Source organism: Eubalaena glacialis, chromosome 1 (genome assembly GCF_028564815.1).
Source record: "Eubalaena glacialis isolate mEubGla1 chromosome 1, mEubGla1.1.hap2.+ XY, whole genome shotgun sequence".
In the NCBI taxonomy this organism is placed as follows: Eukaryota; Metazoa; Chordata; class Mammalia; order Artiodactyla; family Balaenidae; genus Eubalaena; species Eubalaena glacialis.
Window position 1 is genome coordinate 126,875,332 of NC_083716.1, and position 12,413 is coordinate 126,887,744.

The 12,413-nt window shown below is 36.1% G+C and overlaps 1 protein-coding gene across 3 annotated transcripts in view; it reads left to right on the forward strand.

Annotated features, from left to right (window-relative positions):
- CCNT2 (cyclin T2) overlaps nt 1-12,413 on the forward strand; it is a 45,842-nt gene that overhangs the window by 1,858 nt on the left and 31,571 nt on the right. The gene's annotated exons all lie outside the window — the stretch shown is intronic.

A 12,413-nucleotide genomic window follows, 5' to 3' on the forward strand; every position in this document is an offset into this window, starting at 1 on the left:
GAAACACGAATACTGTGTTGTACCTGTTAACAGGTACAGTGGAGTGTGGAAAAGTTGACCCTGGAAGACTTTATGCAATTTGTGGATTGTCATTAGGACCTTTTAAGAAAACAGTCTTTGAAAAGGTCCTTTTTTTTAGTTGGAAGGAAGAACTTCATAGTTTAGATTGATTCCTATTTTAATCTCTTCTGATCATAAATCTGATTTGGTTTATCAGATTGGCACATAGGTTTCTATTAAACAGTATACCTTTTGGTCTCTTGCAGTCTCCATTGCTTCTACTCTTCATCTTTTAAATCTGCTTGATTCTTGCTCTGTTTATATTTTCCCAGTTATTTCTTGTACACAGAACTTAGGTCAGTGATAGTGTTATGGAAGAGAGAGGAAGCCTTTTTGGTACAACATTTAGATTGCGAGAAATAACATTTTTATTTAAATTGTCTCCTAAGGCAGTAGTGAACTGATGAATAGTAATGTAAGTATGGCTTCCCTTAAGTAGCCCTGGAATATGCTGGTAGGAATCACAAATCAAAATAGTTCTAGAAATTCTTGATGTGGCTACAGATGTCCCATTTGCTTACTTTTCTACTTTAGTAATGATTTCACCACAAGACTACACTTCTCTTTTTGAACCCTCCGTCTTTCATAATTTGTCTCTATGGCCTGGTTGGTGTGCTTTAAAGCAAAACCTTACTTAACAGCCAAAATTCACAGCTGTAACTTTAAGTTGACTGGTGAAGCCCAGGTCACTTGCATGCTAACTCTTATTATTTTACTTAAATGCCATCATTTAATAAGAAAGCCAGAGTATTCATTTTTATTACCCTACTTTCTGTCTTCTGTGTATAAAGGCAAACTTCAGTGTTTTACATTGAGTCATTATTAGGAGAATAATTGAAATCTGATGCTAATTTCTGTTTTGAGAAGTAAATTGCACCCTTCATAGCTAACCATTGTCTTTTTTACCTTTGCTGTTTTATCAAAAGTGGTTTTAATATTTATTTGTGTTGGTACACTTGCATCAATTGCACAGCCTCACTCTTTTATCTTTTTTTTTTTCCTATTCTTTTAGGGTGAAGGGGGTGGTCTCAAATTGAATGTGAGTCACTTTCAAATTCATACTCCCCGACATCACTGGGAAAATTTTTCTTACGAGGTTATAATGGAATGTCATGGTAGACTTTAAAAAAGCATGAGTCTCCACCACTAAGTAAATTGAACACCATTCGGTAAATTAAACCATAGCAAGCTTCAATTTAAAGATGCTAGTAACAACATATATCTAGTTTTATAATAAATATGCATTCATTATGTTAAAAGATTTAAAAATATTTATGTGGCTTTATTTTATTTTTTCACATTAACAAATTTAAAAGTAAAAAATCCCCTAAAGGTCAAGTTGGTCTTGTGTTAAAAGTTAGTGTCAACAGAGCTGTCTTTTATCATTGTTACTTTCTCTTTTTAGAAGGTTGGATGGCTACCAGCAGAAAATGACTTTTATATGTATCCTAATTAGATAAATCTATCCTTTGCTCACTGGATGCAGTGAGGTTTATGTAATTGAGATTAGTAATTGAAGAATGGCCTTGCTGGATCAAGCTCAAGCTAAATCTAATGAAGTATATAAAAAAGCCCTGGAACCAGCAGTGCCTCCACAAAGTATGTACTGTGGGAGAGCATCCTCCCCAGTGTCAGTCGTAGAATAGATATTGACCCAGCTTTTCCTAGAAACTCTGTTCATTAGTTTGGTTAGTCAAGTTTATGATGCATTTGTTTCTTATATTAATTCCAAGTCTTTTGAGTTCTCTTAAGATGAGGTTGTAAAGAACACACTCTTAGTATTTTTGTTGGTCATGGTCTAGTCTCATATCTCTCTCCAATTCATGTGATCATTTTAATCTTCTCTTTCTTTAGTTCTGTTGCCTCTTTTTTGAGCTGCAGCAATTGAAACATTATAATATGCCAAATTTAAATGTAGTTGTGTTTAAGGTCTCAAGAGTACACAGTAAGTTAAGGGCAGTATTCAGAACTAATGATTTTTGACTATGATGACATCTGAGAATGCACCATCTATGTCATATCTGAGTTTCACTTAGTACATCTAAGACTAGTCAGCTGATATGCATAAAGGAACTTGTATTTACTTGTGCTAAAATTTGATTCCACTTTTTGCTTGCAGTCTTAATCTTTCTCAGTTGACTTGGTTCTTGACTAGTAGATACCATTTGAAAATTTAAAGATTTTCTTTTTGCATTCCTTTCTTCCCCTGTAAAGACTTAAATGATTTAAAGGAAAGCCATTCCTTTCTCTCTCTAGAAGAGTGCCCACAATCCCTGTTCTTTGTCTGATAATAAAGCATTCTCCCATTCTAATTTTTATTAATAGTCTTTGCATAGAAATTTATTCAAGATTTTTTAATGGTAGATTTCATCCAGTTTACACTAACTGTTGCTTATTTATACTCAAATTGCTCATAAAATTGTCATAAACAATTGCCACTTGTGAAAGAATAACATTTTGGGCAATTTGGTTAGTTAAGGATTTTGTTTAAATTTGTATTGTGAAAGCCCTAAATTTCTCTCAAACATAGGAATCTAGATAAAGTTAAATGTAACCCCCCCGCCCCAAAAGGACAGGGGGGTTTTGTTTCCTTTCTTTTTGGCTATAGTCACCAGTACCTCACATAAAGTTGATATTTGGCAATAGTTCCTCAATAGAATGTATCAAATCTTGTTGCTCATGGGTCTGTTGAGTGAACTCTTCTACATTTTCCTCTATATTCATCCTCCCCACATAGACACATTTTAAATGTTTTATTATTGAAAACTAACAGACACATGGTAAATGAAAACAGTAGAAAAAGGGATATGATAAACCTCCCTCCCATCCAGGTATCTAAGCCCCCTGCCCTACAGCATTTGCTGTGCACAGTTTCTGTGTGCCCTTTCAGAAATAGTTTTTGCTTGTGCAGGCATATATGTGTCTATTTTTTCCAGCACAGAAAAGGGTTTTTGTTTGTTTTTTTCACAGTTCTTAGATCCAGCACACAACAGCAATATTGAGAACATACAGAATTGCACTGGTCCTAGTTGGGGTTAGATGTGGCTGTTTCTGGAGAAGTAATTTTTAATATGGCACCAGAAAAGGATAGTATAGATTGACCCAGTGGATCTCAACCAGAGGCAGCTTTGCCCACCAAGGGACATTTAACAATGTTTAGAGACATTTTTGGTTGTCCCAGATGGGAAAGGGGTACTACTGGCATCTGGTGGATAGAAGCTGGGGATGCTGCTAAACATCCTACGATGCATAGCATATTCCTGCAAAGCAAAAAGTTACCTGGTACAAAATGTCAGTAGGGCTGAGGTTGAAAAAACCATGGGTTAACCTAAAGAGTTAAGAAGTGAGACTAAAAGCTATGTTACCGTCACTAGATTAATTTTGAGTGTTTGGTGAATTTTATCTGTTCTAGTAAGAAATAGCCTATTCATCTGTAATTCTTCAAGAATCATAAGAACGAAGATCACATTTGTAATCTTTTTCTAATTGGGGGCTTTAGGGAAACTTTTCGATATTTCTAAAATTTAAAGTTTAAATTTAGCTTGTTAATGTTGCTTTTCTGTTAAGTACTAATGTGTTTTTTAGCCTCTTATTTGAGCTTGTTATGAATCTTATCATATTAGAAGGTATTTTAGTAGTTTGGCTTCTAATTTTGTTTATGGTGGGTTTTGACATAAATTTTGTTGTTACTCAAATCTACCAGCCTTTAATTTTGCTTTATTTCATTACCTTTATGTTTATCTGGAGATAAATGTCTACCTATATTTATTTACTGATTTCATGGGAAGAGATTCTTGGGTTTTGGCGTTTGTTTTTCCTTGTTAGGTTTATTTTGGTATGTGGTTCCTAAACATTTACTTAAGGTTGATATTCTCTTTCTTACCCCAGATAAGGAAGAAAAGAATCATAAAGGTTAAACACTTTGTCTGAAGTCACACAGCAGCAGAGTGACAAAAGCTAAAAATCGAACCCAGATCTAGACTCCATTGTTCATGCAGTTATCAGTATTTCTGCCTCAAGTATCTGTTACTAGGAATCTTTTCATAGCTCTGAAAATTTTCACTAAAAGCAGTTGATGTGTAAAGCTTTTGTGATGTGCCAGTTGTGATTCACCAACGCTCGGCATGAGAATTATCAGGATGCTCCTCTAAAATATGCTTTAGTGGGCTGTACCTTAGACCCACGTAATCAGAATATTTGTGATGGGACCTGGGATCCTCTACCTTAACAAGCTTCCCAGGTGATACTGATGCCTGCTAAAGTTGAAGACTGTTCGTTTAAATTTTGATGTTTCCCCTGTGTCTCATAATCTGTTATACAGTCAGCCCTCCATGTCTGTGGGTTCTGCATCTGTGGATTCAACCAACTGCAGATCAAAAATATTTGGGAAAAAATTCATTTACAAAAAGCAAAACTTGTATTTACCCCACACCAGCAACTATTTACATAGCATTTGCATTGTATTAGGTATTATAAGTAATCTAGAGATGACTTAAAGTGTAAGGAAGGATGTGCGTAGGATATATGCCATTACTACGCCATTTTATATAAGAGACTTGAGTATCCATGGATTTCGGTAAATGTGGAGGGGTCCTAGAACCAATCCCCCGCCTGTGGCTGCTGAGAGATGACTGTACAATGGCCGTTTTATAGAAGTTAAATCAGCATGTTTCATTCCTTTACCTGCTAAAGTAAAATGTCTTTGAAATCTGAGTGGTGGTTTATATTATAGCTCACTTATGCTTCTGCTTTTTAATTTAATAAAGCAATTAGTCGAAGAATAATCTTATGTTCAAAATCCATTAATGCTACTGGGAAGTACTGTAGGGCTGTCCAGTAGAACTTTCTGCGATAATGGATGTACTCTGTATCTTTTATGTTCAAAATGATATGTATTGACCAAACACGTTTCCTGGATTGTAAATTTGAGATTATTAGATGATTTCTAAATTCCTTGTCAACTATAAATTGTGTGGATGAAAATTTATTAAGATCCCACTCTGTAGGGCTTCCCTGGTGGCACAGTGGTTAAGAATCCGCCTGCCCACGCAGGGGACATGGGTTCGAGCCCTGATCCGGGAAGATAGCACGTGCTGGAGAGCAACTAAGCCCGTGCGCCATAACTACTGAGCCTGCACTCTATAGCCCGCGAGTCACAACTGCTGAGCCCGCATGCCACAACAGCTAAAGCCCGTGCTCTGCAACAAGAGAAGCCACTGCAATGAGAAGCCCACACACTGCAACGAAAAGTAGCCCCCGCTCGCTGCAACTAGAGAAAGTCCGTGTGCAGCAATAAAGACCCAACGCAGCCAAAAATAAAGAAATTAAATAAATAAATTTATTTTTTAAAAAAATCCCACTATGTAATAGGCATTTTACTTACGGCAGCTGAAGTATTCTCCTCCTGAGGAAACAGATGCAATTACTAAGTTACTTGTCCAGAAAGTAGCCGTTATGTGATTGGCATTTGAACCTAGATCCCTAGCCTGATCGCATGCTGCAGTCCTCACTTGTGTCTAATATGTTTAAGAAATGTTCCTAATGTGTTTCAGAAATAGGGCACACTAAGTATTGATGCCAGTGATAGAATTCTAAGGAGGAGATGAGTATACAAGTGAATAATGAAAATACTCTCAGATTTTGATTTGCTTTTCTCATTGGACGAAATCCAGTGAAGTCCTCTTTTGAGTTAGGCTCCAATTCCTCCTTCAGCCATACATCAATCTTAGGATTTACGCATTGTGCATCCCTATTTTTCCATGTGGTGCTTTCCCTTCACTTTGCATGTGATCCTGACCTGTCAGGTTGTGAGACTGAGCTGAAGTTCCAACTCTTCATAAACCATTCCCCAGATAACTCCACTCTTTCACTTCTGTTTGATTCTCTGACCTTATCCTTTGGGTCCTGTTCACCTCCTGTTCTATTTCATCTATTTGGTATTCTTTAGTGCTGTAGTGTAACTGTGCATATATGAAATGAAGTGGGTTTTTTTGTGTTTTTGTGTTTTTTGTTTGGTTGGTCGGTTGAGTTTTTTTGGCCATGCCACGCGGCATGCAAGATCTTAATTCCCCGACCAGGGATTGAACCCGTGCCCCCCAACAGCGGAAGCACGGAGGAAGTGGGTTTTTTTAATTGTTATAAAATGAAACACAAACATGTAAAACCACTAAATGTATATAGCATAGTGAATTATTATAAGGTAAACAACTTTGTAACTACCACTGAAATCAAACAAGGGAACTTTGCTTACTACGCCAGAAGTGCCTTCATGTGCTCCATCCCAATGTCAACCCTTTCCTCCACAAAGGGATAGAAAAACTGTCCTATCCTTTCCCATTATTAAAGATTTGATAGGTTTCTTAAATCTCTCAAGGTACAGGTTTCCCCTCTATCCCTTTCTTTTACTTAAATTTTATCTGTTGAAGGACCTAGGACACTCTGTAGAGTTTCCACCTGTCTGGGTTTTGCTAACTGTATATTCATGGTGCAGTTTATTATGTTCCTTTGTTCCTATATTCCCTGCAAATTGCCAGTTGGATCCAGAAATTTGATCAGACTCATGTTAGTTTCTTTTGGCAGGACTACAGGTGATGTTATATTCTTTAATCAGCAGGCACCTAATGTCTGGTTGTCTTTTTGTGGTGTTAGCAGCTGTCGATATTCAATGCCTAGATCCTTTTATTCATTGTGATACTTTAATTCTGTCATTTCTTCTTCACTTATTAGTTGCAATATTTGTATAGTGAAATGTTGTGATTCATCACTGTTTGGACATCCGGTGGTACAAGTTCATATAGGAAAGGCAGAATAAATACTTGATTCTTGCCCTATATTTACCACCTTTGTTGAGATAAAATTCACATACCATATATTTCATCCTTTGAAAGTGTACAATTCAGTGGTTTTTGCGTACGTTCACAAAGTTGTACATCAATTTTAGAAATCTGTATCACCCCAAGAAGAAATCCCACATCCTTTAGCCATTTCTTCCCATTCTTCCAACCAGCCTATTCTGGACAGTCCCTATAAATGGAATCATTCAATGTGTGGTCCTTTGTGACTGGCCTCTTTCACTTAGTACATAATGTTTTCAAGGTTCATCTGTGTTGTAGCATGTATCAGTACTTCATTTATTTTTCTTGCTAAACTACCATTATACCAGTTTTTGTATATACATTTATTAGTGGACATTTGGATTGTTTCTACTTTTTGGCTGTTATATTGCTGCTATGAACATTTATGTATGTTTTTGTGTAGATACATGTTTTGGTTTCTCTTGAATATATACCCAGGAGTAGAATTGCTGGACTATCTAGTAACTCTGTCTATACCCATATAGTCTGGGATAGTTTCCTCAGTATTCCAGGTTCATCTTGTACATTTTATGTCCACAGCTGAAATGGCCATTTCTTTAAGAAACCCTGCTTTTTCTTTTAGTAGAAAGTGGTATTTCAAGATATCAACCTGGACCCTGGAGATACTCATTGTTGCTAAGTTTGTCTTGTTTTTAGGCATCTTCAATGAACAGAGCAAGGAAATACATAGTATAGTAAATATGTATTCGCTATACACATCAACATATTGTTTATTATTCATTTAACACTAAATATATGAACTATACAAAATATAGGTGGACTTGTTATATATATACATTTTAAATACATATATTTAAGATATCTTAGGAATTCATTCTGATTCAAGCAACAATAGCATTTTTTACTTAACTTTTTTTTTTTTAACCTCTTTTGTATTACATCTCTGTGACCTTTATTTCACACCAAAAATCTTAGTTTTGAAGGATGTGGGAATGATAGAATTTAAATATCCCAATATCACTTGTTAACTTAATCCCACATTACACGAACATGTCTCAGAATTACAGTACAACCACCACCAGTATAATTACTGAGAACAGTTAAATGTTTTTGATTGCTTTCCCCTCTCACCCCTGGTTTTTAAAAGTTGTATTTACATCATCATAAATAGCCATTACAAAACTCTCCCTTTTAATCTTCATTCAAGCTTAGTTCTGCAAGTAACTTTATTTGTATTGTTCACTACCAGTGCGTATGTTGAAGTCTCTGTAGTCATTTTGATTGTTTAAAGTTATCTTGAAGATCATGGAAACAATATTGTCTGAATCCTTGGATGTTGATAATGTTTTGTGCCCTTTATATCCAAGGTCAGTTTTGCTGGATATGAAAGTCTTGGCTTGTGCTTTCTTTTCTTGAGTATCTTAAATATGTAACAATTGCTTTTTTCTTTTTTCCTGGTATAAAGCATTGCTGGCAGTTTGAGTGGTGATCTAATTTTCTTATATTTATTTTCGCCTAAGTGATCAAAGGATTTTTTTTCCTTAAAAATCTAGGTGGTTCTGGGTTGATATGCTCAGGTGTGTGATGTGCTCTTTGAATGTGTGATTTCATATTTTTTTACTTAGGTTTTGTGTTATGAATCTTTTTTTTTCTTTTTTTTTCTTTTTTTTTTTCTCTCTTTTTTTAACATCTTTATTGGAGTATAATTGCTTTACAATGCTGTGTTAGTTTCTGCTGTATAACAGAGTGAATCAGCTATACATATACATACATCCACATATCTCCTCCCTCTTTCGTCTCCCTCCCACCCTCCCTATACCACCCCTCTAGGTGGACACAAAGCACCTAGCTGATCTCCCTGTGCTATGCGCCTGATTCCCACTAGCTATTTATTTTACATTTGGTAGTGTATATATGTCCATGCCACTCTCTCACTTCGTCCCAGCTTACCCTTCCCCCTCCCCGTGTCAAGTCCATTCTCTACGTCTGCGTCTTTATTCCTGTCCTGCCCCTATGTTCTTCAGAACCATTTTTTTGGGGGGGGATTCCATATATATGTGTTAGCATACGGTATTTGTTTTTCTCTTTCTGACTTACTTCACTCTGTATGAAAGACTCTAGGTCCATCCACCTCACTACAAATAACTCAGTTTCGTTTCTTTCTATGGCTGAGTAATATTCCATTGTATATATATGCCACATCTTCTTTATCCACTCATCTGTCGATGGACACATAGGTTGCTTCCATGTCCTGGCTATTGTAAATAGAGCTGCAATGAACATTGTGGTACGTGACTTTTTGAATTTTGGTTTTCTCAGGGTATATGCCCAGTAGTGGGATTGCTGGGTCGTATGGTAGTTCTATTTTTAGTTTTTTAAGGAACCTCCATACTGTTCTCCATAGTGGCTGTATCAATGTACATTCCTACCAACAGTGCAAGAGGGTTCCCTATTCTCCACACCCTCTCCAGCATTTATTGTTTGTAGATTTTTTGATGATGGCCATTCTGACTGGTGTGAGGTGATACCTCACGGTAGTTTTGATTTGCATTTCTCTAATGATTAGTGATGTTGGGCATCCTTTCATGTGTGTGTTGGCAATCTGTATATCTTCTTTGGAGAAATGTCTGTTTAGGTTTTCTGCCCATTTTTGGATTGGGTTGTTTGTTTTTTTGATACTGAGCTGCATGAGCTTCTTGTATATTTTGTCAGTAGCTTTGTTTACAAATATTTCCTCCCATTCTGAGGGTTGTCTTTTCATCTTGTTTATGTTTTCCTTTGCTGTGCAAAAGCTTTTAAGTTTCATTAGGTCCCATTTGTTTATTTTTGTTTTTATTTCCATTTCTCTAGGAGGTGGGTCAAAAAGGATCTTGCTGTGGTTTATGTCATACAGTGTTCTGCCTATGTTTTCCTCTAAGAGTTTGATAGTGTCTGGCCTTACATTTAGGTCTTTTGAGTTTATTTTTGTGTATGATGTCAGGGAATGTTCTAATTTCATTCTTTTACATGTAGCTGTCCAGTTTTCCCAGCACCGCTTACTGAAGAGGCTGTCTTTTCTCCATTGTATATTCTTGCCTCCTTTATCAAAGATAAGGTGACCGTATGTGCATGGGTTTATCTCTGGGCTTTCTATCCTGTTCCATTGATCTATATTTCTGTTTTTGTGCCAGTACCATACTTTCTTGATTACTGTAGCTTTGTAGTATAGTCTGAAGTCAGGGAGCCTGATTCCTCCAGCTCCGTTTTTCTTTCTCAAGGTTGCTTTGGCTATTCGGGGTCTTTTGTGTTTCCATACAAATTGTGCAGTTTTTTGTTCTAGTTCTGTGAAAAATGCCATTGGTGGTTTGATAGGGATTGCACTGACTCTGTAGATTGCCTTGAGTACTATGGTCATTTTAACAATGTTAATTCTTCCAATCCATGAACACAATATATCTCTTCATCTGTTTGTATCATCTTTAATTTCTTTCAGCAGTGTCTTATAGTTTTCTGTATACAGGTCTTTTGTCTCCTTAAGTAGGTTTATTCCTAGGTATTTTATTTTTTTTGTTGCAGTGGTAAATGGGAGTGTTTCCTTAATTTCTCTTTCAGATTTTTCATCATTAGTGTATAGGAATGCAAAAGGTTTCTGTGCTTTAATTTTGTATCCTGCTACTTTACCAGATTCATTGATTAGCTCTAGTAGTTTTCTGGTAGCATTTTTAGGATTCTCTATGTATAGTATCATGTCATCTGCAAACAGTGACAGTTTTACTTCTTCTTTTCCAATTTGGATTCCTTTTATTTCTTTTTTTCTCTGATTGCTGTGGCTAAAGCTTCCAAAACAATGTTGAATAATAGTGGTGAGAGTGGGCAACCTTGTCTTGTTCCTGATCTTAGTGGAAATGCTTTCAGTTTTTCACCATTGAGAACGATGTTGGCTGTGGGTTTGTCATATATGGCCTTTATTATGTTGAGATAAGTTCCCTCTGTGCCTACTTTCTGGAGGGTTTTTATCATACATGGGTGTTGAATTTTTTCAAAAGCTTTTTCTGCATCTATTGAGATGATCATATGGTTTTTCTCCTTCAGTTTGTTAATATGGTGTATCACATTGATTGATTTGCATATATTGAAGATATTGAAGAATCCTTGCATTCCTGCAATAAACCGCACTTGATCATGGTGTATGATCCGTTTAATGTGCTGTTGGATTCAGTTTGCTAGTATTTTGTTGAGGATTTTTGCATCTATGTTCATCAGTGATATTGGCCTATAGTTTTCTTTCTTTGTGACATCTTTGTCTGGTTTTGGTTTCAGGGTGATGGTGGCCTCGTAGAATGAGTTTGGGAGTGTTCCTCCCTCTGCTATGTTTTGGAAGAGTTTGAGAAGGATAGGTGTTAGCTCTTCTCTAAATGTTTGAATTCACCTGTGAAGCCATCTGGTCCTGGGCTTTTGTTTGTTGGAAGATTTTTAATCACAATTTCAATTCCAGTGCTTGCGATTGGTCTGTTTATATTTTCTGTTTCTTCCTGGTTCAGTCTCAGAAGGTTGTGCTTTTATAAGAATGTCCATTTCTTCCAGGTTTTCCATTTTATTGGCATACAGTTGCTTGTAGTAATCTCTCATGATCCTTTGTATTTCTGTAGTGTCAGTTGTTACTTCTTTTTCATTTCTAATTCTGTTGGTTTGAGTTTTCTCCCTTTTTTTCTTGATGAGTCTGGCTAATGGTTTATTAATTTTATCTTCTCAAAGTACCAGCTTTTAGTTTTACTGATCTTTGCTATCGTTTCCTTCATTTCTTTTTCGTTTTTCTTATCTGATCTGTATGATTTCTTTCCTTCTGCTAACTTTGGTGGTTTTTTGTTCTTCTTTCTCTAATAGCTTTAGGTGTAAGGTTAGGTTGTTTATTTGAGATTTTTCTTGTTTCTTGTGGTAGGATTGTATTGCTATAAACTTCCCTCTTAGAACTGCTTTTGCTGCATCCCATAGGTTTTGGGTCGTTGTGTTTTCATTGTCATTTGTTTCTAGGTATTTTTTGGTTTCCTTTTTGATTTCTTCTGTGATCTCTTGGTTATGTAGTGTATTGTTTAGCCTCCATGTATTTGTATTTTTTACAGATTTTTTCCTGTAATTGATGTCTAGTCTCATAGCATTGTGGTTGGAAAAGATACTTGATACGATTTCAATTTTCTTACATTTACCAAGGCTTGATTTGTGACCCAAGATATGATCTATCCTGGAGAATGTTCCATGAGCACTTGAGAAGAAAGTGTAATCTGCTGTTTTTGGATGGAATGTCCTATAAATATCAATTAAGTCCATCTTGTTTAACATATCATTTAAAGCTTGTGTTTCCTTATTTATTTTCATTTTGGATGATCTGTCCATTGGTGAAAGTGGGGTGTTAAAGTCCCCTGCTATGATTGTGTTACTGTCGATTTCCCCTTTGATGGCTGTTAGTATTTGCCTTATGTATTGAGGTGCTCCTATGTTGGGTGCATAAATATTTACAATTGTTTTATCTTTTTCTTGGATTGATCCCTTGATCATTATGTA